The sequence below is a fragment of the Stenella coeruleoalba genome (assembly GCF_951394435.1).
Source record: "Stenella coeruleoalba genome assembly, chromosome: 21".
Classification (NCBI taxonomy): domain Eukaryota; kingdom Metazoa; phylum Chordata; class Mammalia; order Artiodactyla; family Delphinidae; genus Stenella; species Stenella coeruleoalba.
In genome coordinates, this window is record NC_137167.1 from 11461183 (window position 1) to 11486656 (window position 25474).

Consider the following 25474-nt stretch of genomic DNA (forward strand, 5'->3'; position numbering starts at 1 on the left):
AAAGCGCTGCCCATGATCTCACAATATCAAAAATATTTCTCCTAGAAAGTTTTTTGTTATTCTCCACATGCAAGTACATGTTTGATGTCATATAATTGATTTCGTTATATATTCTTTATCTTATAAGCGTTTTCCATGCTTTTCTATCTTAAATATTATAATTGTTGTGCTGCATAGCATCCCATTAAATTAGCATAGATTGAATTACTTAATGTTCTCTCAATGTCAGACATCTGGCACTCATCTCTATTATACCTTGGGCATACAACTCAAAAAAATACAGTTTTTGAGTTATTTCCTTTAGATACATTTCTAAGAGCTGGGTCACTAGAGAGATGGGCGTGCATGTTTTATGGCTCTTAAATCATACTGCCTAATTGCTCTTCAGATGGGATGAACAAATTTATGGTGTCAAAATCAAGAGGTGAAAACTCCGGTTTCACCACGTCTTTGTCACATAGGTATATTTTAATAGTTTTGTTCTTTTGGTGAATACATGGCCTTTCACAAATGATCGGCTGCCTAGCAAAGATGATTCTGATTTTTGTTTTGTTTTTCTTTGCCGTCTCCCCCTCCTTCGCCCTTCTCCCTACTTCCTTGAATCAAGTCAGGGTTCTCACCCTAACATCTGTGCTACCCTGACATGTACCCCTGAGGGCTTATCACGGCTTGTCACCTACTCACAGAGATTAATTTCTCCTTCAGATGTTTGTCCTTCACCTTCCGTTTTGCAAAAAGAAAGCCTCAGGATGTAGTGGTCTTGCCTCCCCTGAAAATGATCCAACACAGAGACCTGCTGTCACTTGCTTCCCCCCTCCTCTTTACACTTGTGTTTCCAGGGGATGGGTTTCTCTCTGCTTATGGCCCCTGCGGACACCTGACCTTTCCCAGTAGAAACAACGGAAATGACACCAGGATTTGAGTGACTGAAGCTTCAGTTCTGGTGGCAGGTAATCCTCACAGCCCCCTGTCCTAGGAGGAAGTGAAAGTAGGAAGAATTTGCATTTTCCCCAAATTCAAATGCAGGTGATGGTGGAGAACTGTGAGCACTATTTTACCTACGTTCAAGTTTTGAAAACTTTTTAGACTGTTTATTTTGTCCACACTCTCCATCAACTCTCCTTCTCCCAGCCCCACACCTGACCTGGCATAGGACTTTGGAAAAGGTTACACATACCAAATAGCACAGCTGGATTTGGGCAGCAAACTATTTACGTAAAATTTGAAAATTGACATGGTGATGGTACATAATCCATCGGTGAGCCAGAGGAGGAAGGGCAGAGGATGTTTCATACACAGTAGGGCAGCAGCAGAACCCAGGTTAAAGGTACAGTCAGGAGCATCATATGTTTGGTAAACAGTATCTCTCCTTTATCGGTATATTGTGTTCTGCGGTAAGTCAAAGAGACTCAAAACAGAGACTTAAACAAATCATGGTTTTAATTTTTCTACCAGAGTGAGAAGTCTGGAGGCAGTCTGGGGTTGGTATGCTGACTCCACAATGAACTCTAAGACCAAGTCCTGCTAAGATGCAGGATGAAGAAGTCAAGTTAAAAGCTGCATCTTTAAAGTTGCTTCATGGTTCCAGCATGGCCTAGGATCCTGATCTAGGTGAGCAGAAGGAGAATGGGAGGAAGATGAGGGATAATCTTCACATCAATATACTCAGTCTTCCTTCTTCAGAAATCCCCGGAGTTTCTCCTAACTCTCACTTATATGTCTTTGGCTAGGAACCTAGTCCCTTGACCATCCCGATCTGCAGCAGAAGTTGAGAAATGTCATGTTTTTAACCTGAGTACGATGTTGCCCCCATAAAACCAAGGTCTGGTTTGCAAGAAAGCTGTGGGGAATAGATATTGGGTACAAAAATATCAGTCTCTATCAAAATTGGTGATGATTTATTGAGCCCTTCTTTTAGAGAATCATCCTACTAGGGTAAGAATTCCTTATTGTGTAAAGCTCACTCCAAAGATCACCTAATCACAGAATGCTGGCATCGGGAGGAACCTTGAGAAGGTCATGTGTCCCAGTGCAGGAAGCCCCCTTATGGCGTCTCTGTCTGATGCTCATCCAAACGTTGCTAGAACAATTCCAACACAAGGAATCTCACTAGTCCACAAAGCACCCCCTTTCATTGTTGGCAGTGTTAATTATTTAAGACAATAACAGTAACGAAAGCATGTAATAACACACTGATGATACCTGCTTCTATTGAACCGTAACATATGCAGCACACCTATGGGTCCTGGGTCTTCCTTTTCTCAATCCTTTTTGTAGAAGAGCCATTCAAATGACTGAAGTCGAGGGTCATGCTCTCAGCTCTGCAGAGTATCATTTGCTCTTGAAACACTTCATTTGCTACCAACATGGCTTGGATACATTACGTGCCACTTATTTTTTTCGCCATTTTCAAATGTGTACCATTATTTGCACAGAATACATGTTTTAAACCTATGTGTATTCTTCTCCGAATTTGTTCTAAAAATATTTTTGCCAGGTCTTTGGTTTCCCCTCCTACTCACTCCTTGATTTTCAAGCTCACTTAAAAAAAGAAGAAGGAAAAAAAAAAAAAGATCATACTAACATCAACAAAAACTCCTAAAAATATTTCCCTCACCAGAGCAAGGTGATGCTTTTATCTGTTGTCATTTGCCAAGACATGTCCTTTTTTCCTTCTTTCCTCGGAACCAAAACTTTTCAGTCTCCCTCGTCTTTCACTTCATTTTGCCTCTTTTTTTTAATTTTTTTTTTTTTGCGGTACGCGGGCCTCTCACCGCCGTGGCCTCTCCCGCTGCGGAGCACAGGCTCCGGACGCGCAGGCTCAGTGGCCACGGCTCACGGGCCCAGGCGCTCCGCGGCATGCGGGATCCGGGGCACGAACCTGCGTCCCCTGTATCGGCAGGCGGACTCTCAACCACTGCGCCACCAGGGAAGCCCCATTTTGCCTCTTGATCTTCACTCTTGGTGTCTGTCCCCTACACCTATCATGTGTCCCCTGCTTTGGGGTCAGAGCCCCCTCAGTTCTGTTTAGGTGAGTCCTCGTAACCTTTACTTCTTCCTTAAGTTTTGAAAGAAGTAAAACTTCGTCATAGTTCCATTCTGATATGTTACAAAGATAAGCTTTTTTTATGTCAGAAAACCACTTCTGGGTGGGAATCTAAAATTTCATCTGACAAAGAAATTAGGGGGAATGGATTTTACCAGCATTACTGTATCAGCATTGGTTAAACAGAAAGTTATTCTGTAATTTGAAAATATGGCAGGGACTTCCCTGGCAGTCCAGTGGTTAAGACTCCGTGTTCCCAAAGCAGGGGGCACGGGTTCGATCCCTGGTCAGGGAACTAAGATCCCGCATGCCGCATGGAGTGGCAAAAAGAAAGAAAAGGAAGGAAGGAAGGAAGGAAGGACGGGAGGGAGGGAGGAAGAAAGGAAGGAAGGAAGGAGGGAGGGAGGAAAGAGGGAGGGAGGAAGAAAGGAAGGAAGGGAAAGAAAGAAAGAAAGAAAGAAAGAAAGAAAGAAAGAAAGAAAGAAAGAAAGAAAGAAAAAGGAAGGAAGGAAGAAAGGAAGAAAGGAAGAAAATATGGCAGGCAACCTGTGGCTGAAATAACTCAGATCTCACGTCATCTTCCTTCCAAAAAGGACAGATGTGGGCACTTTCTCAAGATACCCTCAAGGCCCCTGGTTGTGCAAGAGAGAGTGGAGACCTACAGATTATAGCAGTTCAGCAACCCAGCCACTTGATCAGGTTCCAGGAGAGAACAGCCCTCTTCTACATCCTTACTCTCAGCAGTCAGTATCACAGTGACTTTCTAAAGTAGGATTGTTCTTTATAAAGGTTGGCAAAAGCACAGGAAGAGGCTGAGAGAAATGCCAGGGGGCAAACATGGCAAAAAACAGGAGACCTTGAGTGCTGGCGAGATGCTTTCTTTCTCATCCAGGTTCTGCCCCGACCCCTCACCTCACAGGCAATGACTGAGAGGGGAAGCAGCCCTGCAGCAAGGGGAAGAGAGAACACAGCTCCTCAGAAAGAAAAACCAAAGCCTGAAAAATAAGCAGTGAAGAGGGCACAGCCTCACGTCCATGGAAACTCGAAGTTCACTTTTTAAGGACAAAAGACTTGATCCATTTCTTCCTGGGAACCCTGCCAGTCTTTCAAAATAGTCAATGACATGATAGAGTAACACATGGAAAAAGCAGCATAGGAGATTTCACTCTGGATTGTCTGCGTGTCTGCATATGTCTCTCACAAACATGCATGTTACAAGTGTATACAAAAGAGAATAAGATACAGAAGAATCCTAACAGGAATCTCTGAGGGCCATGTTAAGGGGTGATTTTAATGATCTCTATCATACCTTTCTATACCTTTCCATCTCTCTATAGTTTCCAAATTTTCTAAAGTAAGCTCATGTCATATACACACATACACATATACATACACACACACACAATGGAATATTACTCACTCATAAAAAATGAAATAATACCATTTGCAGCAACATGCATGGACCTAGAGATTATCATAGTAAGCGAAGTAAGTCAGACAGTGAAAGACAAATATCATGTGATATTGCTTATATGTGGAATCTAAAAAAAAGATACAAATGAACTTATTTACAAAACAGAAATAAACCCACAGACATAGAAAACAACCCTATGGTTACCAAAGGGGATAGCAGGGTGGGGAGGGATAAACCAGGAGTTTGGGATTAACATATACACACTACTATATATAAAACAGATAACCAACAAGGACCTACTGTATAGCACTCAATATTCTGTAATAATCTATAAGGGAAAAGACTCTGAAAAATAATATATATATATATATATATGTGAATCACTGTGCTGTACACCTGGAACTAACACAACATTGTAAATCAACTATATTTCAATATAAAAATAAAGTAAGCTCATGTTATTTTTATAGTTAAAATTACTATTTGACAAGGTAGGAGTGGGGGGTGAATGAAACCTATAATACACAAGGAAAAAAAACTTGATTTACCATCTATTGAGCCAGGAAGAATGAAAGAAAGAAGAAATCAAGAAAGACAAAACTGACAACTCTTTTAGAATAGGGTGGCATCTTCTAGTTCATCCACTTAACCCCCTACATTAATTAGTAGGTGAAGAAATGAATAGAGATACTTTAAATGGAGAGGAAATTAAGTTCAATCTTTCTCTTCCCTACTCAGAAGTTGTTACTGTTCACCTGAGAAAATGACTGTGAACTAACCTAATTAAAATAAGCTTTTCCATTTTTTTTCCATTGGAAGTTGTGTGTTTTTAAAATGACTCATAGGCCCGTAGCTGTATTCTGACATTCTAGTCCATTTAATAATTGTCAAATGCATAAAGTTCTGAAAAATAAGAGATTTGAGGAGTAGCTGGCCTCATCTGACATTAAAAAATATATATAAAATATAGTGACCAAAACAGTGTGGTATGAGCTTATGAGTAGAAAGAACAATGAAATCAAACGGAGAGTCTTGTAAAAGCCCTATCTGTGAAAAAGAATGTAAGTATATGATAAACGTGCCATGGCATATCAGTGAGGAAAAATTAATCATTTAATAAACGTTATTGAAGTAATTAAGTAGCCTTCCACACCAGGGGTAAGCAAACTATAGCTTGTTGGCCAAATCCCGCCAGCTTCTTGTTATATACAGGCTTTATTGGAATTCAGCTATGCCCATATGTTTATGAGTTATCTGTGGCTACTTTTTCACTACAATGGCAGAGCTGAGTAGCCACCCAAGACCATGTTGTTTACTATTTAGCCATTTATAGAAAAGTTTGCTGACTCATGATCTAGAGGAATAAAAATGTTGAAAATCTATCTCATTTTTATAACCAAACAAAATCAAGATGGGTCAAAAAGCAGAATAAAAAAAGAAATCATAAAAGTACAAGAATTCATTATTTCAGAGGTATTTTTTTTTCTAAATAATATTGGAGTGGAAAAGGCCATGTATGAAGAATGACAAATTCAACAACATAAATACTAAATAAAAGATGCAAGTCAAAAAAAATCCAAATAAAGACATGAGGCAAGTGGCAAACAAACAACAACTACAAAATATATGCAACTTATTGTGGTGAAAAGGGCTAGTTTTTCTAGTCTATACAAAAACATCCTCTAATCAATAAGAAAGAGGCTATCTATCAAATAGAAAATGAACCAAGGCTATCAAGAGGCAGTTCAGGGACTTCCCTGGTGGCTCAGTGGTTAAGAATCTGCCTCGAACCCCTCGAACACGGGTTCGAGCCCTGGTCCGGGAAGGTCCCACATGCTGCAGAGCAACTAAGCCCACGCGCCACAACTACTGAGCCTGCACTCTAGAGCCCGCGAGCCACAACTACTGAGTCTGTGTGCTGCAACTACTGAACCCTGTGCGTCTAGAGCCCATGCTCCGCAACAAGAGAAGCCACTGCAATGAGAAGCCAGCACACCGCAACGAAGAGTAGCCCCTGCTCGCCGCAACTAGAGAAAGCCCACATGCAGCAACGAAGACCCAACATAGCCAAAAATTAAAAAAAAAAAAAAAGAGGCAGTTCAAAGGAAAGAAAGAAGATACATTTCACTGTTAAACATGTGAAAAGAAGCTTGAAATCAGTCACAGCAAGAGAAATACAAATTGAAATGTTTGTGAGATGCCACTTCTCACTTAGTTGGTCAAATATTAAAAGTTTGGTGGGCTTCCCTGGTGGCGCAGTGGTTGAGAGTCTGCCTGCCGATGCAGGGGACACAGGTTCATGCCCCCGTCCAGGAAGATCCCACATGCTGCGGAGCAGCTGGGCCCGTGAGCCATGGCCGCTGAGCCTGCGCGTCCGGATCCGGTGTCCGCAACGGGAGAGGCCACAACAGTGAGAGGCCCGCATACCGTAAAAAAAAAAAAAAAAAAAAATTTGGTAACACACAATGCAGGAACAGGCATTCTCATACATTACTGGTTAGAGTAAAACTTGGTAAGTCTAAAGAGGGCAATTTAGCCTTATCTATCAAATTTTTAAATGCAGACTTACACCTCACAATTCCAATTCTGAGAAGTTCCATAGGTATGCTAACCCACATTAAAAAAAAAAAAAGGTTACAAGTACAAGGATATTCATTGCAAATTGTTTGTACTAGGAGAAGACTGAAACCACTCAGATAGCTACCAAAACAATACAATGAAATACAGCACACCCAAACATGAAAATATCGAAATACTGCGCACTAAAAATAATAAAAAAAACTATGTATGTGTGATTTGGAACAATCTCCAAAATGTTTTGTTAAGTGAAAAAAAGCAGGATGTAGAAGTATGAACTTAGTGTCTTTTTAAATTTTATCTTTTATCTTGCACATGCATAGATTATCTCGGGAAAGATATAAAAACTGGAAAGGAATAAGCACAATTTGGTATATACATACAGGTATTATATATATATATATAAACTGGAAAGGAATACACACAATTTGGTATATATATATATATTTTCTCCTCCCTTTTAAAGGCTAAATAATATTCCACACACACACAATGGAATATTATTTAGCCTTTAAAAAGGAGGAAATCCTGATATACCCTACAACACGGAGAAACCTTGAGGACATTATGCTAAATAAAATAAGGCAGTCACAAAAAGACGAATAATGTATGATTCCACTTATATAAGATACTCAGAGTAGTCAAAAATCATAGAGACAGAAAGTAGAATGGTGGTTTCCATGGGTTGGGGGTGGAGAAGGGGAACGGGTAATTCTTGTTAATGGGGATAGAATTTGAGTTTTATAAGACGAAAGAACAATGGAGATGGATGGTGGGGATGCTTCAAAGCATTATGAATATATTTAATGCCACTGAACTGTCCTGAAAACAGGTAAGATAGTAAATTTTATGTTATGTTATTTTACACAATAAAAAGTTTAGAAAAAAACCCGGAAGGGAACCAGGTGCTTAAGGAAAGGATGAGAGGAGACTTTTCATAGTATGTTTTCTTGGGCTTTTGTACAAATTGCATGAATTAACTATTTTTTGTTTGAAAGTTTATTTTTTTCAATCAATCTATGCACACATATAGGTATACATGTGTATTGTATGATCATTACTGCATTTTAAAAACAACATCACCAACAAAAAAGACCAGTCAGAAGTATGCCAAAGTGATAACAGCACTGTAGGTGCTATTGGCTGGTGGGACTATAGGTACTTCTTTTTGTTCTATTTTTTTTTTTAAATTTACATTTACAGTGAAATTCACCATTTTTGGTGTGCAGTTCTGCAAGATTAACATGTACAGCTGTGTAACTTTCAAAATCAAAATATAGAAAAGTTCCATAACTCTCTATAGTTTCCTTATTCCCTTTTGTGGTCACCTCACCCCAGTCCCTGGCAATCATTGATCTATGTTCTGCTATAGTTTATTTTTTTATCTTTTTTTATAACTGAATTCTACATTTGGGACTCATTTGAAGGGCTTGGGGAAAGAGAGACAAAGATGAACAGAGACAGAGAGACAGAGAAGGAGATCTTTTTTTATCATTTGCTAAAATGCTCTTTGCTAATCTTGTTCCAATAAAGGTCTATCTGGCTAGTGGGAAAGCTACGTTAGCAACGAAGTTGAGTTATTTATCGTAAAATTTATCCATCTATGAAAAGACTCCAGGACTATGGACTTGGAGCCTAGAGCTCCCATTAGAGAAATTACACCAGTTTTCTAAGTTTTATAACCATATGTAAGTAAATCTCTTCAGAGTGGAAGGAAATTCTTCAGGGGATGAGTTACAAGAAGCCCTTGTGTTTGTGTGCTGATCGATGCATTTTGGGTCACTTACACAGCCATTATTTCAAAGGATGCCCATAGCAATGCAGGGAGGCGGGGAGAACGGGAGCCCTGAGAAGCTGGTTGTTGACCTGAATATCATCTCCACTGTTCTTTTTTTAAAACTTTTTATTTTATATTGGAGTAGAGTTGATTAACAATGTTGTGTTAGTTTCAGGTGTACAGCAGAGCGATTCAGTTATACATATACATGTAACTCTTCTTTTTCAAAATCTTTTCCCATTTAGGTTATAACATAATATTGAGTGAAGTTAAGTCAGGCAGAGAAAGAGAAACATCGTATGATATTGCTTATATGCAGAAGCTAAAAAGAAATGATACTTTTTTACAAAACAGTTTTGACAAATAAGTTGTAAATGAACTTATTTACAAAACAGAAACAGACTCACAGACTTAGAGAACAAACTTATGGTTACAGGGTCGGCGATGGAGGACAGGGAAGGATGGTGGTGGGGGGGATAGCTAGGGAGTTTGGGATCGACATGTACACACTGCTATATTTAAAATAGATACTCAACAAGGACCTACTATATAGCACAGGGAGCTCTGCTCAACGTCATCTCCATTGTTCTTAACCAAGCATCGCTTGTCAGCTTGTAATGAGACTTTGAGAAGACATTTTTACAATATGGAAAAAGTGTGAAGAGTCAGACGATGAGGCATATGTTTATGACGGGCCGAGAGGAATACAAACAATCAGGATTCACTCAGACTAATGGACTGAAGTCCCAACAGCGTGGGCAGAGTTAATTGCACACCCACCGTGTGAGAGGACGGGCGGGGGCTCATGGGGTCCTTGATTGGGCTAATGAGAGCCCCTCTGCTCTGGTCGAAGACCTGCCGGGCTTCCTCCTCTGGAAAGCAGGGCTTTGAGTGCTCCGGACGTCCTCATGAGCAACTGTTACACATGAAGTGCCTTTGCTGTCTTAGAAAAGAGTTAAATTTGTTCTACCATCATTTCTTTTTTTTTTTTTTATTGAGGTATAGCTGCTTTACGATATTGTGCTAGTTTCCACTGCACAGCGACGTGAATCAGCTATATGCATACATATATCCCTTCTTTTTGGGATTTCCTTCCCATTTAGGTCACCACAGAGCATTGAGTAGAGTTCCCTGTGCTATACAGCAGGTTCTCATTAGTTATCTATTTTATACATAGTAGTGTATATATGTCAATCCCCATCTCCCAATTCATCCTGCCCTCCCCTTCCCCATCTTGGTATCCATACGTTTGTTCTCTACATGTGTGTCTCTATTTCTGCTTTGCAAATAGGTTCATCTGTACCATTTTTCTAGATTCCATCATTTCTGATTTTTCACTAGATCTTCCATGACATCTGTACCACTTCTGCTTCACAGACTGCATCTTTTCAAGTATTTTGCAAGATCCTTTGCTTTGTAATCTGAGAGTGTTTACTTGGCACGAGATTGTGAAAACTTCCACTATTCTTTAGGAGAGACTCTTTACTTGAGATTTCTCTTGGCAGAAAAGGAAACTTAAAAGATCGTGCTTGTCCCAGTAGCTCATGGTACACCCAGAATGTATTTCACAGACACAGTGCAGTATCATAACCATACAAAGAGCATTAGAGCCAAAGTACCACAAAGTGCATTGCAAAATATTAGATAATGACATCTCATGCCTAAAGCCTTAAAAAAATAAAGCAATAAAAACCTACTTGGATGAATAACACTTGTTCACGACATTGCATGTTCTGTGCATATCATGAGTGTGGAAAATGTAAAAAGTTATCTGTGCTGTTGAGTAAATATTATTCAGTAAATATTTACTGGGTGGTATTTATTATGTGCTGAATAGCAATAGACACAACAAACGCGATGTCTACTTTCCCAGAGTTTATAATCCATCAGGGAGTCAGATATTAATCAAATACTCAAGTAATTACGTAATAACAATTATGATGAGGGCTATGACACACAGGGAGCTGTAAGAACCATATGTCAGTGATGGTTTTGTAGGTCAAAATGACATAATACCAGCATTTCAATATAGTTCGATCTACTTGAACCAAATCAGGAGGGGGTTATCGCCAGGGCAGACATCCCCAAGAAAGTGGTATTTGAGCTGGTTGATATCTGGAGGGTGAGTGGGAGGTAGCTTTGTGATGGGACATAGGACGCCTCTTAGGCACGGAAAGCAGCCTGAGTGAAGTGAGGGAAGGGCTTGGAGAGGGAAGCAGGGCAGCAGGAATGGAGCACAGACTGAGAGGAAGGGCAGCTTGCGATGGAGCTGGAGAATTAGGTATTGGCAAGACCATGCAGGGCCTTGAAGGCTATGTTAAGATTTTGAGTTTGGATTTTACCCCAAGACCAGTGGAAACCCATTTAAGGGTTGTGAGCCCTGAAAGAGGAGGGATGTGGCAACTATCTCAGGGTCCCTAAGGCTACTTAAGGAGAAGTCTGGAATCACTTAGGTAAAGCAGCCAAGTAAGTCAAGACAAACGTTGGGGCCAGAGCTGGACCAAAAGGAGGGACAGACAACCGGACAGTTTTGGAGGATGTTCATCAGTAAGAGATGTATCAGTATCACTGGGCCTGCAATGGGATGAGAAACTAACATTACAAGGAGAATTTTCACGGAATGTGCTGTATGGGGCTGTGAGGGATGAAGGCTTGGTACCGCTACACCATATGTGAGCACAATAACACACGTGTTGCTTACTGCACAGCCCATTACGTAAGTGGCTTCTGGGTACATGCAGCCCTTCTGCTTGAATCGATGGGATATTCAAGTTCAAGGTCAGAGAAGACTCGGGCCACCACTGGTCACCCTTCTCCACCTCCTCCCTCATTAAACCCGGCCCCTCTGCTTAAGAAATGCCAAACACATTTCAAAAACAGCATTCCAAAATGGTACCGTGCCACCTGCCCATTCAGGGTATGCACCAGTCTCTCCAAAATAAGGGTACGTGAGTGGCAGTAAGTCCTTAACTCCTTGGCAATGGTGGAGAAGAGGAAGGTCAATCAGATTTTACATGTGAAGAGCCCCATACAATACAGCATGTTTTTATGTACACAAGCTTTGCCCTCACCCTACGTATGCAATAGTCTATGGAATCCATAAGGACCTTGAAACTCAGGGCAGTTGAAGTCATTTTTTTAAGGCCATACACCTGGTGGCAGAGCTAAGACCAAATCTGGGACTCTCTGAAGTTCGGTGCTTTTAGTTCTCGCATATGTCACAGAGGTGCCAAGAGCCAGCTTTACGCCCCAGTCATCAGTCAAACCCCCATGTTTCTGGCATGTAGGCTTTGTTTTCTATTCCAACCATCTGGAACTGAAGGCAGGCTGATCATATCATTAACTGCTGAGTCCTTGGGTATGGTTGAGGGAACCCAGGGGTACTGTCAGGAGAGGACCTGGGCCTTGCTGCGGGCAAACAACAGAACGTCAGTCAGCACAAAGGAACACACTGGTTTAGGTTTTGTAGGGCGTGAGCTGCATATCCTTTCAAGAACTATGAAGAAGAATGCAAAATTATAAATACAAATTCTGAGGGACAAGAGTGCATACTTATTTAAAATAATAAAAGATAGGGAAAAATAAGAGTCAGTCTTTAACATGATTGATTTAAATTTGTTTTTCTTTATTATTAATAATTAAATGAGCTTCTTCCAACTTCACAACTTATTTTGACAAGGCCCTATAAATCTTTAGGGTTGTCAAATTTCCAAAAACCTCTATTATATTTTCCTCCTATATTACTTGTTACAGACACTCACAGTTTATGGCACTATTACAGGTTTGTGCCCTACAAGCATCAAATTCTGATGAATTTAATCTCTTGCAATTCCCATTCCAAAGGAAAATCCAATTTGGTGAATGTATAATTGCATTCACTGACTTATTATGGATATTCTTGACAGAATAGAATTTCCATTTTGACTAGATATCCATGGAACTGAATCCTCTGGTCGTAATTCCACACGTCAGATGTCTGGTAGAATTTTCCACGGGCTAGCTTCTGGCTCCATACATTTCACGACTTGTCCTGTCATGGTTCACATCCCACTGTTGCCTGGCACACAAGGACACATTCATTCACAATACAATCTCTGGCCTTGCATCTTCTTGACATGATGCCATGTGAGTCAGCACAGTGGGTTTTAGCATATTTCTGGAAGCATTTCCTACTCTGAGATACCTTGAAATAGTAGACATCACACTAAGCACCAAATAAATGTATCTCCAACTCAATTTTCCCTCAGTTGCATTCCAAAATGCCCAGGGCCCTTCCAACTCCACCTACACATAGGAGAATATTTTGGAGGGAAAATCAGAATGGAAAGAGACCGTGGTCTTAATGAATTGTAGTTTAATGGCATTATCTTGCAAATTTTACATAACTGTGTAACCATGTGAACACACGGCTAGGACTCCTTGCCTTGGATTCCTGGAAAAGGTCATGTAAGGGAGGATTCTGTAGTTTAGACTTCATTGGCTTCATGGTAAATCCTCAGAGCACAAGGACCTCTGTCCTTCTAGGTTAATCTGTGATAGGGCAATACTAATCCATGCATAGGAATATAAAAATTCTTGAAAATTAAAAAATATATATACTACTAATTGTCAAGAAGTTGACAAACTAAGGACCCTCCGCATAGCTGATAATTTTCAATGTAAGTTTCCATCAGCCTCCAAGGGTGACTGAATCATGATGACATGGTTTCCTTACCTAGTTATATACCCGTTTCCAGTTCTTACTTTATCTTCGTACCGGGCTACAAGGTAAGCACTATTATCCCCGTTTTACAGATAATGAACCTGAGGATCTTAGACGCTTAAGTAGGCTCATCCTGTTTGTAAATATTTTCTTAATTCATCTTCCACCCACCAGACTCTCCAGCAAGGCAAGTGAAAAGAGGGCTGTTTACCCTCCTTGAGATCTTATATCAATAGTTCCTTCAGCCTAGAAACAAAAGGAAGCCCATCTCACCTCTGCCCTCTGCCCCAGTGACTTCTTAGATTTTGTGAAACTGAAATATGCTGATATTCTCTCTCTCTCTTTTTTAAACAGAAGATGGGGACTCTCTCCTTCACTCAGTCTTTAATTGTTTGATATCGGGGTTCTGTCCTTGGTCCTCTTCTAATTTTATTTAATTATTTTTATATTGAAGCATAGTTGATTTACAATATTACATTAGTTTCAGGTGTACAGCATAGTGATTCATTATTTTTACAGATTATACTCCACTAAAAGTTATTACCAGATAATGGTTATAATTCCCTGTACTGTACAATATATCCTTGGTGCTTATCTATTTTATACATAGTAGTTTGTATCTCTTAATCCCATACCCCTAATATTCCCCTCCCCACTTCCCTCTCCTCTTTGGTAACCACTAGTTTGTTTTCTCTATTTGTGAGTCTGTTTCTGTTTTGCATATATATATTCAACTGTATTATTTTTTAGATTCCACATAAAAGTGATATCATACAGTATTTGTTTTTCTCTGACATTTCACTAAGCATAATTTCTCCAGGTCCATCCATGTTGCTGCCAATGGCCAAACATCAGTCTTCTTTATGGCTGAGTAGCATATATGTGCCACATCTTTATCCATTCATCTGTTGACGGACACTTAGGTTGTTTCCATGTCTTGGCTACTGTAAATAGTGCTGCTATGAACATTGGGGTGAATGTATCTTTTTGAATTAGTGTTTTTGTTTTTCAGATATATATCCAGGAGTGGAATTGCTGGATCATGTGGTAGTTCTATTTTTAGCTTTTTGAGGAACTCTGCGCTGTTCTCCATAGTGGCTGCACTAAGTTACATTCCCACCCACAGTGTGGGAGGGTTCCCTTCTCTCCACACCCTCTCCAGCACGTTATTTGTAGACTTTTTGATGATGGCCATTCTGACCGGTGTGAGGTGATACCTCATTGCTGTTTTGAGGCCCTCTTCTGACTTTAAACACTCTCCCTGGGTGACCTCATTAATTCCCAAGGCTTTAGAAACCACCTATATGTTCGTATATCCCAAATTTATGTCTCTACTGTTAGACCTCTGTTCTGCAGCTACCTATGAATACCTTTAGGATGATCTCTGCAAAATGGAGCATCTATGAGATTTTGAGATTTATCTCCTGCCGGTTCTTCTTAATTCACTCTACTCCTGTTATGCCAACCTTCTTTAGTATCTTGTAGATAGTTCCTTTCCAGTTCAGATCTTCACTTGGTATTTCTTCTTCCTTAAACACTTTTCCACACCTTCCCCATTCATTTGTCCCTTAACACTCAGATCAAATGTGACTTCTACGGGAACACTGTCTCTGACTTCTCTCCCAGAGACAGAGTGGGGAGCTGCTCCCATGATTTTTCTTAAGTGTCATTCCATCAGTGAGTATTATTTTGGGCTGCAATGGTCACAGATCCAACCACAGTGGCTTAAATGCACAAAGGTTTATTCTCCCATGTAAAAGAAGTCAGCTGGAGGCTGTCTGGGGCTGATATCCTGGTTCCACAATCACGAGAATCCTGACCTCCTAGTATTCTCAAGGTTACTTCATAATCCAGAATTGCTGCTGTCGCTCCAGCTGTTTCATTAGCGTTCTTGGAAGGGAGGAAAGCTAAAAGGATCCTTCTTCTGGCTTAGTCATTTCCTTTTAAGGAGTCCTCTTGGAAATTTCACTGAATACTTACTTATGCTTGTATCTCATTGGCCAGAACTTAGTCATAGAGCCACATCTAGCTACAGGAGAGGCTGGAAGTTTTGGTTTTCTAATCGAGTACAATTAAAGCGTTCTGTTTCTAACGAAAACTGGGGAGATGTTATGCTGGGGTAGGTAACTGGCAGTCTGCCACACCTTTCTGTGTACACATCACACCTCTTTTTAAATTATCTGTTTAATTTTCTGAATCTCCCACTCGGCTGAAAGCTCCAAGGAAGGGGATGTGTTTTATCCATTTTTCTATTCCCAACGCCTGGCACAGTGGCTGCCAACTAATAGGTCCTTAATAACAATTTAGTAAATAGATGAACTAGTTGTGAGAAAACTATTATTGTTATTAAGCGAATGAACATATTCTATAAGGCGCTAGGAAGAAAGAGACTCTCTGCCTTGTAGAAAGGAGAAAGAGGAGGAAGGGCACAAATGGCCACACAATTACGTAATCATGTCAAATTAGATCTTGGTTTATAAAAGCAGGACATGCTGGAAAAAGACCTTCTGTTGAGTGAACTCAATAAAAGGGAAATGAATCTTCAAACATACGTTAACTCATGTCTATTTATGGTGAAGACAGAAAGTGAGTGGAAGACGATATATTATGGACATTCTTGAATGTTCATCACTGTTTTAAAACGTTAGCATTTCATTTTCAGCTGACGTTATTTTCTCTCTTGTTCTCCTGTCTTGTTTTAAGTACTTTGCTGTGCTCATAGTTTGGGATGATGTATTCTGAGGAGTTTTATAAATCATTTATTTGCTTTCTCACTTATTTCTTCTCTTCTGACAAGTTGTAACTAATGCTCTGGTCCAGGACACAGAACAATGCAATTTCTATCCTCTGGCTGCATGAAAGCAAGTTCACAAGGCTTGGACTGGAGCTCAGTTGCCCCAATGAGCACCGTCATCGTGCTTCTCTTCCTCCTAAGCCAGCTTCACTAAACTGAGAGATCCTGCCATGATTTTAAACCAGAGTCATAAAAACCAGCATTGAATATTCCTGTGAGAGCACTGCAGACTCCAAGAATACATATTTACATGTTGACTTAATCTATTGGATGTTAGCTCTTTTCACCAAGAGACCTCCCCTTGCAATTTTCAAGGCCTCCTAATATCTTAATAGTTCTCTCTTCAAAAAATTGTTTCTCTTAGATATTGAAAGTGTGTGCTCCTGTGACGGTTATAATCTCTTCATTTTAGAATGCATTCTGCCCCACAATGAAATGAAGGAAACGACTTTACTGTCTAATTATTTCCTGTGAGGTGTATTTTCCCAGCTAGACTCCAAATTCCTTGAATTTCAGGATGATGTTTCATGATTTTATATAGCCTGACAATAATGTTGACTACACAGTCAACATCCAATTGCTACTTGTGTTTTGAACCAAGGGTTGTAAAATGAGGATTATGAGGGATGTAACTTATGGCGAACATTTAAACATTTCTCTTCACGTATTTGAATGCAATATACAATCTTCCCCTTCATGTCTTTCACCAACTGATAAAGCAAGCATTTCTGAAGTGCCCACCAACTCTCGGCATTGCGCTTGGACAGCCTGGATTCACACAGGAGTCAGGCACTGCCTGGGAGGGACCAGACTGTACTCCACTTCTAAGGCCCTGTTTTCTCCTACTAATCATAATCTCCTCGGCATCTCTCTCACACACACACACACACACACACACACACACATCCCTTGTCTCTGCCTTCCTTTGAACAGATACCTTCTACACCTTCATCTGGAAGACCATTAACCCTTTGCTGAGTTCACCGAACTTCTCTCTCTAGACTATTTTGTGATCACCCAAGTCCACTGTAGGAACTACGAAAATATGGAAAAACACAAAGGTTGAAATAAAACAACCTATAAAGACACAACCAAGAGGCAGAAAAACCTCTTTTTTGCTAAGCGTTTTGTGAATCTGTTTCTTTCTCCTCTTCCTTCCCTCCCTCCCTCCTTCCCTCCCTCCCTCCCTCCCTTCCTTCCTCCTCCTTCCCTGTTTTCTTTTGGGAGGGTGAAACACTAGTTTATATGATTTGCCCTTTTACAATGGGGATGATCTATTAAGTCATTATTGTTTTATAAGACCTTTTAATATATACCTTTTATATTTATGGCAAATATCACCTCCTTTGCTACCTGACTTATAATTTTATAATGTATTTTAACATAAACCTTTAAATTTTTTAAAAATCAAATCAAGGCTTCCCTGGTGGCGCAGTGGTTGCGAGTCCGCCTGCCGATGCGGGGGACGCAGGTTCGTGCCCCGGTCCGGGAGGATCCCACAGGCCGCGGAGCGGCTGGGCCCGTGAGCCATGGCCGCTGAGCCTGCGCATCCGGAGCCTGTGCTCCGCAACGGGAAAGGCCACAGCAGTGAGAGGCCCGCGTACCGCAAAATAAATAAATAAAGTCAATCATCCTTTTATTTTAAAAATTTTGTCTTCAATTTATGCTTAGAAAGGGTTTTTCTATTCAAGATCAGATAAATAAGTACATAGTTTTCTATAGTTTCTTTATCTTTTAAATTATTAGATTAAATCCATCTCCCTACCCTTTGTCTCCAGGCAACAGCTGAGACAGCTTTCTGCATAGACTAGTTTGCCTTCTTTGGAATTTTAGATAAATGAATTATACAATATGCACTCCTATTTGGTCTTCTTTCACTCAGCATAATTATTTTGTATCATTCATGTTGTAGCATTATGTCAACAGTTCATTCCTTTTTAGTACTGTTGTAATAAATAATGTAATTATAATGTAATAATAATGTAATTAGTATTGTATGTACATGACACAATTTGTTTATATAATCATCTCCTGAGGGACATTTGGGATGTTTCCAATTGTGGCCATTTAAAAATAAAGCTGTTACGAATATTTGTGTACAACTCTTTGTGTGGACATATGCTTTCATTTCTCTTAATTAAATACTTAGGAATGGAATGGCTGGGTTATATGGGAAGTATATGTTTAACTTATTAAGATGGCTGCCTAAATGTTTTCCTGAGTGGTTGTACCATTTTATGCTCCTGCTAGCAGTGAATGAGGAGTCCACTTTCCCTATATCCTTTCTAACACTTACTATAGTCAGTCGTTTAAATTTTAGGCATTCTAATTAGGTATTTAGGATGATTTCATTTTGATTTTAATTTTAATTTCCCTAATCACAAGTGCTGTTTGGCATGTTTTTACGTGCTTTTAGTTATTCATATATTTTTGATGTACCCATTTTTATTGGGCATTTTGTTTTCTTTTTATTGATTATTATACTAAGTAAATTATTACTTTATTATTATAATAAATTATAATTGTCAAATAATATCATTATAACTGTAACATTACAGCTTTATAATTATAAATTTATTATAGTTTTATTACATATACAATTATTTTACATTAAAAATCATTATTTTATTTAATTGTACTCTTAATTATTACTTTCTTTTAATTATAAGTACAAATTTAGTATAACTTTATCATTACAATAATTGTTAATGATTGGTAGCTTGGACATTTGAATCTATTTCATTGGTCTATGTTTTGCTCTATCATGCTATTTTACTTCCTGTAGCTTTATATTATTTTTTCATGTATAGCACTACAAGTTTTTATTCTTTTTTAATTTTATTTATTTATTTATTATTTATTTTTGGCTGCATTGGGTCTTCATCACTGTGTGAGGGCTTTTCTCCAGTTGCGGCACGCAGGCTTCTCATTGCGGTGGCCTCTCTTGTTGCGGAGCACAGGCTCTAGGAGCGTGGGCTTCAGTAGTTGTAGCACGCGGGCTCAGTAATTATGGCTCACGGGTTCTAGAGCGCAGGCTCAGTAGTTGTGGCGCACGGGCTTAGTCACTCCGTGGCATGTGGGATCTTCCTGGACCCGGGCTCGAACCCGTGTCCCCTGCATTGGCAGGCAGATTCTTAACCACTGCACCACCAGGGAAGCCCAAGTTTTTTATTCTTAACTATCATTTTTTTGGTGAGAGGAGGACCAGGCTATCCTAATCTGTTTATTTCAGAAATTGGTAAAATTTTAAGAAACTCTTTTATAAAAAATCAGAATTGAGTTATATTTTTTATAATTTTGAAAGAAATGAGATGTTTTCAATATTAGGTGTTCCTGTCCATTAAAATGGCTCCTTTCTTCACTCGTTCAATATTTTGGATTTGTTTAATTTCTCGCCCATTTCCTAGTAAGCTAGAAAACTTGAGATCTTTAAAGCTTTAGGACTTCCCATTAGCTTGTCCAACGTCAGCCAACAAGAATCACACAGTTTTAGAGATTGAAGCTGGAAGACACTGCAGATCATCGTGTCCAATATCCACACTGGCCTATGAGAAAACAAAGCCCAAAGAACTGAAGCACTTCCTTTATATCTAGAGTATGTTATGTCTCAGTGGTGATCCCTGATTATTACTTTGGTGTCCCTTCTATTATATCACTCTATCTCTCTTATATCTGTTTCCTAAAATTGGCCTCTGTTTTGCTAAGGCCAGTGACCTTGACATGCATTGTATACCTCAAGTTCACTGTGGTAAGTTCACTTCCCACAAGTCATGATATATGTGAGAGCAATCTACTTGTCCAGTGTCAAGGTAGCAAGACAGGTAGCTCACGTTAATGTAAAGAGGATGTTGCCTAGTGATAGGAATCATGGGCTTCCTGGCCTGGGTGGGTAGGAGTGGGGGACCCTCAGATGGAGAGATGGAAGCTTTAAGGCACTTCTGTAAGCTGGTCTTGCTACAGGGTGGAATTATAAGATGTAAAGTGGGTTTCTTTATCATCTTGGAAACATTTTTCAAAGACACTGAGGCAACCACAGAGGGGAGATTGCAGGCTTTTCTAAATGACTAGACCTTACTCGTTTAGTAGAGTGGATCTTCACCTTTTATGGGTCAAAGGACCCTTAGAGAATCTAGTAAAAAAAAAAAAAATCCACTTTCCATAAAAAGGCACACACATTTCATACAAACTCTGATGGTTCAGAAGGGCAGAAAAATAAACGCGTACAAGAATCACTAGTGAAAGCAAACAGGTGACTTTGTGAGCCCTTGGATGAAGGTGAAGGTGAAAACGCAGAGCTGTGTGCAAAGCATGCTGCCTTCAGTGAGCAAAGACACATTTTCTTAGATGGGGGAATCTGTCATCATCTACAAGGACGGCTGCTGCTCCAGTGATGGGCGGAGGGGGGCTCGAGCAGGAATCGGTGTTTACTGGGGGCCAGGCCATCCTTTAAATGTAGGAATTAGACTCCCTGGGTGACAAACAAACCAAAGAGCAGATTCATGCAGCCTGCAGAGCCATCGAACAAGCGAAGGCTCAGAACATCAGTAAGTTGCTTCTCTACACGGACAGCATGTTTACTATCAATGGCATCACTAATTGGGTGTAAGGCTGGAAGAAGAATGGATGCAGGACAAGCACAGGGTAGGAGGTGATCAACAAAGAGGACTTCGTGGAACTGGACAGGCTTGTCCAGGGCATGGACATTCAGTGGATGCATGCTCCTGGACATTCGGGGTTTATAGGCAATGAAGAAGCTGAGGGATTAGCAAGACAAGGTGCGAAGCAACCTGAAGACTGACCAGGTCCTTTAATTCTTGGAAAAACTTGAGCCAGTGGCTGTCTGTCACCTTTACTTACTGGTATGAAAAATAAAACTATAGGCTGGACCACTGCAGTTGATGGGCAAAACAAAACAAAACAAAAAAACCCATCTATGGGTTTCACAAGCCCTGCCACAACTCTTCCCAAGGGTTTCATGTTCTCTTCGTTAAGAATTCCTGGGGAAGAAGGAAGGAGTCTGTTAACTATTTTAGCATCACCAGGTAAGGAAGGAGAGGAGAAATAAATTATGTGTATGTGTGAATGTGAGCATGGGAAGTCTAACCTGGGATGCATTAATCAATATAAAATGATTTTTCTAAAAATCTGAGTGAACATGTCCCAGGATCAAAAGAAAAACTTATTTTTTACACTCCTGGAAACAGAGCTCAGGGTACGTCAATTTACTAAGAGTGGACGTGCGACCACGAAATGGGAGGAGGGAACTGAGACAGTAAGAGGTTAAACATTCTCTTTGAACACAAACAACATTGATTCAATAAATATTTACTGAGCATCTGCTAAGGAAAAGGTACAGTGCTGAGTGGTGAGGACACAGTGCTTATCTAGAAAGATGTGGTCACTGCCCTCAAGGAAGACACACATGATAAAATCAAAGGGGCTCTAACAGTTATTTATTATAATACAGTGCTATATTAGTTCTATTACTATATAGCATACTAAGACACAATTTAAATAGTCATTAGTGTTTCTTATTTTACAGATGAGGAAACAGTGGCCTAGAAAGGGTAAATACTCTTACATCCAGGATTAGAACCCAAGTCTCCTTCTCAGACTTTTTTTTTTTGGGCGGTAAGCGGGCCTCTCACTGCTATGGCCTCTCCCGTTGCAGAGCACAGGCTCCGGGCGCGCAGGCTCAGCGGCCATGGCTCACGGGCCCAGCCGCTCCGCAGCATGTGGGATCTTCCCAGACTGGGGCACAAACCCGTGTCCCCTGCATCGGCAGGCGGACTCTCAACCACTGCGCCACCAGGGAAGCCCCTGTGTGAAACTTTTGAAAATTGTAAAGCAGTGTAGAATTTAAGGAATGTTTCATTCAATAATTCTTTTAAAAAAAGAAAGACATGTTTATCACATCCATTTTGAAAGGAGATGTGCATCTTCAGAGCCTCAATCCTGTCACTGCAAGGAGATGAGTCCTGGGAAGGAGGAGAATCAGAAAGGAAATGGCTGAGGAGGAACGCCAACATGGACCAGCAGCCCTGGTGGAGCTTGTGACCAGCAGCTACCACCCGGTCAGTCCAGGGGTCACCAAAGACCACCAGTTAGAGCTTCACGTGAGACTGGCAGCTGAACACCTCCAGGGCTTACCTGTCTATTCCTTCGCTACCTCCAAACACCGCTTATTTCACATAGAAAGAGCACTTCACTCATATAACCATCGCATATGTATCTTACAGGAAACCTAGGACCTCTCTTTCTCGTATTTTTTAGTACCTTGTCCTACCCCTCACTTCTAGCCCTCGTTATCTAGAAATATTCCGTGAAGTTTCCAAAAGAAGTGCAAGGAGACATTAAAAAAAAAAAAAAAAAAAAAGAGGATAAGGAACTATCCCTTTATGCATACCATGTGTAACTATCCCTTTATGCATACCATGTGTGGTACCTCAAAGACTCTTCAGAGTGGACCAGTTCTCCTATTTATTCTTTTCTTTTCAGTCTGTACAAACAGTCCCCTATTATAAATTAGGAATGTCTGGTATCATAATCTGGAGAAAAAACTGTTTAGAAAATGTAGTCGTAAGTTCAATGATTTTCCATAAAGACAGATTATTAAGGGGCAGTGAGAAATTTGCATGTCCATGTTGCCTGCCAAGATATGTCCTGTCCCTAGGGAGGCAGAGCCATTAAAAGATGAAACACAGAAGTAGATCAATGGGACTCCGATTCACAACGTATCTTTAAAATAGAATGCCTAAAGGTATCTTGATGGTACTTCATAAATATCATCAATATAAAAGGGAGCTAATGGGTATTTTTCAACTGGGGGAATTCAGAACAGGGAATATCAATACCTTTTACGCTTACTTGGTTCACTCACTAACTCATATATCCTACACAGCGTCATTTAACACCTACTAAATGCACTTTGCTGGGATACAAAGATGCGTAAGATTTGGACCTTGCTCCAAACAAAAGTCTGGTGGCCTTTTTTGAACCATTATTTTTCCCTTCCCAATCCCCCCAAGTTAGCCATCTTTGGAAAACAGAAGTAGTACAACATATGAACTGGATATATTTAAAACGTGACTATTAAAATACTTGTTTTACCTTGGAGTGCATAGTCCCATAAAAGGTATGTTATAGACAGTGGTTGTATCTCAATCTAGTTTAACACAGAAAACGATTTCACCTAGTATATGCCCCAAATCTATACATATGCTACATGATAGCAGACAGTGACATTGATATTATAGTTAGAATTTCAAAACACACTCTAAAACTTAAGTAACTGGCTGTATTTTTTTAGTATAAATTTTAATTCATTGTGATTTTAGAGTATATAAAATATTTTTTAAAAACAGAAAAAAAGGACTTCCCTGGTGGCACAGTGGTTAAGAATCTGCCTGCCAATGCGGGGGACACAGGTTCAAGTCCTGGTCCGGGAGGATCCCACATGCCACGGAGGAGCTAGGCCCGTGAGCCACAACTACTGAACCTGTGCTCTAGAGCCCATGTGCCACAACTACTGAGCCCGCATGCCACAAGTAGTGAAGCCCACACGCCTAGAGCCCGTGCTCCACAACAAGCGAAGCCACCGCAATGAGAAGCCCATGCGCCGCAACGAAAAGTAGCCCCCGCTCGCCACAACTAGAGAAAGCCCGCGCGCAGCAATGAAGACGCAACGCAGCAATAAATAAATAAATAAATAAATAAGCTTTAAAAAAAAAAAGAAAAAAAATCATTCATCATAAACAATGTAGAAAAACCTGTTAATATTTTGACTGAAAAATAGATCTAAGGTATGAGGGAAATTTCACTCTAGTGGGATGAAAAGGTAAAGGGAAATATTTGAGTTGACCCTAAAGGGGTCAAAAGAGTGATGGCATTGGTTTCTTCATGGTTTCTTCATGTTACTTCCAAATATTTCCAGGGACATCCAGACACTCACCTTTGTTCATGACAAATTTTATTTTGTGGTCAAGAAAGGAGAAGAGAAGATGGAAAAGACCAGAAAGTGGTGTGAGAAGAGGTTTTCCTGAAATAAACAGGAAATAGATGGAAGTGAGATGCAGAAAAACAAAACAAAACAGAAGGGGCTTAGACAGGATGTCTAGGTAGATATGAGAAGGAAATTGATTCTTGGAGCTAGGATTAACTGTGCAGCCATAACTAAAAGGGAAAAGGAAAGTAGGTGTGTGGACCACTCAAGCAACCTTTTGAAGTAATTGGCAAAAGATGGGATCACAGGATTCCAACCCAGTTACCAGGTGGCAGCTTGGATGCCAAACAACTTGGAAGAGAAAGAGGAGCATATGCAAATGCAGCCCACAGCTTAGATGTGACCTTAAATGGACAAATGTGTATCTGTGAGCCTCTCTAAAAAGGCCTTCCTATATTCATGCTTGTTGAGTTTCAAGCTTGTGTTCTTTGAGAAAGCGACATTTTAAAAACAACTTTGTAGTCACGACCATTTCAGACTCATTAATTTCACCCTTCATCCTCATCACTCTCACAGCATGAAATCTTGCAAATACTGTTTTGTCTAACCTTCCTCAATCTATTTAATGCAGAACATTAAAACCATTTCTTGTGCGTTAAAAATCTTGGTTGCAGATCTTTGTGTTTCAAAAGGACATGCAAAAGCAAAACTACACCAAACAAGAGAGGATTTCAGTTGCGTAAATTTCCCATAATTTCGTTACTATACGAGGTGTCAATGAAGAGAGCTCAGGAATCTGGGCTGCCTGAATCAATTTGTTATATGAGGTGCATGTGAGTTGACAATGAACTTCTACCAATATGTATTGAAAATTTTGGGTTCCTGGGGATCATATTCAAGACCCGGCAGGGGACTTCCCTGGTAGTCCAGTGGTTAAGAGTCCACCTTCTAATGCAGGGGATGTGGGTTCAATCCCTGGTTGGGGAACTAGGTTCCCACATACCGCCGGGTAACTAAGCCCATGCACCTCAACTACTCAGTCCGTGCACCAGAACTACTGAGCCAATGCACCACAACTAGAGAGCTCGCGTGCCGCAACAATGGAGCCCACACACTCTGGAGCTCACACCCCGCAATGAAAGATCCCGCATGCCACAACGAAGATCCCACGTGCCGCAGCTAAGACCCAACACAGCCAAAAATAAAAATAAATATTTTTAAA

General features: G+C 40.2%; 1 protein-coding gene and 1 pseudogene across 2 annotated transcripts in view; one reads left to right on the forward strand and one right to left on the reverse strand.

Annotated features, from left to right (window-relative positions):
• The window catches only part of NRG1 (neuregulin 1), a gene marked incomplete at its 3' end in the record, with an annotated part of 1011332 nt that overhangs the window by 356289 nt on the left and 629569 nt on the right, over positions 1-25474 (reverse strand). The gene's annotated exons all lie outside the window — the stretch shown is intronic.
• Positions 20178-21108, forward strand: LOC307179815 (ribonuclease H1-like; annotated as a pseudogene). The gene is made up of 2 exons: positions 20178-20195; positions 20573-21108. The product of its transcript is annotated as a ribonuclease H1-like (transcript).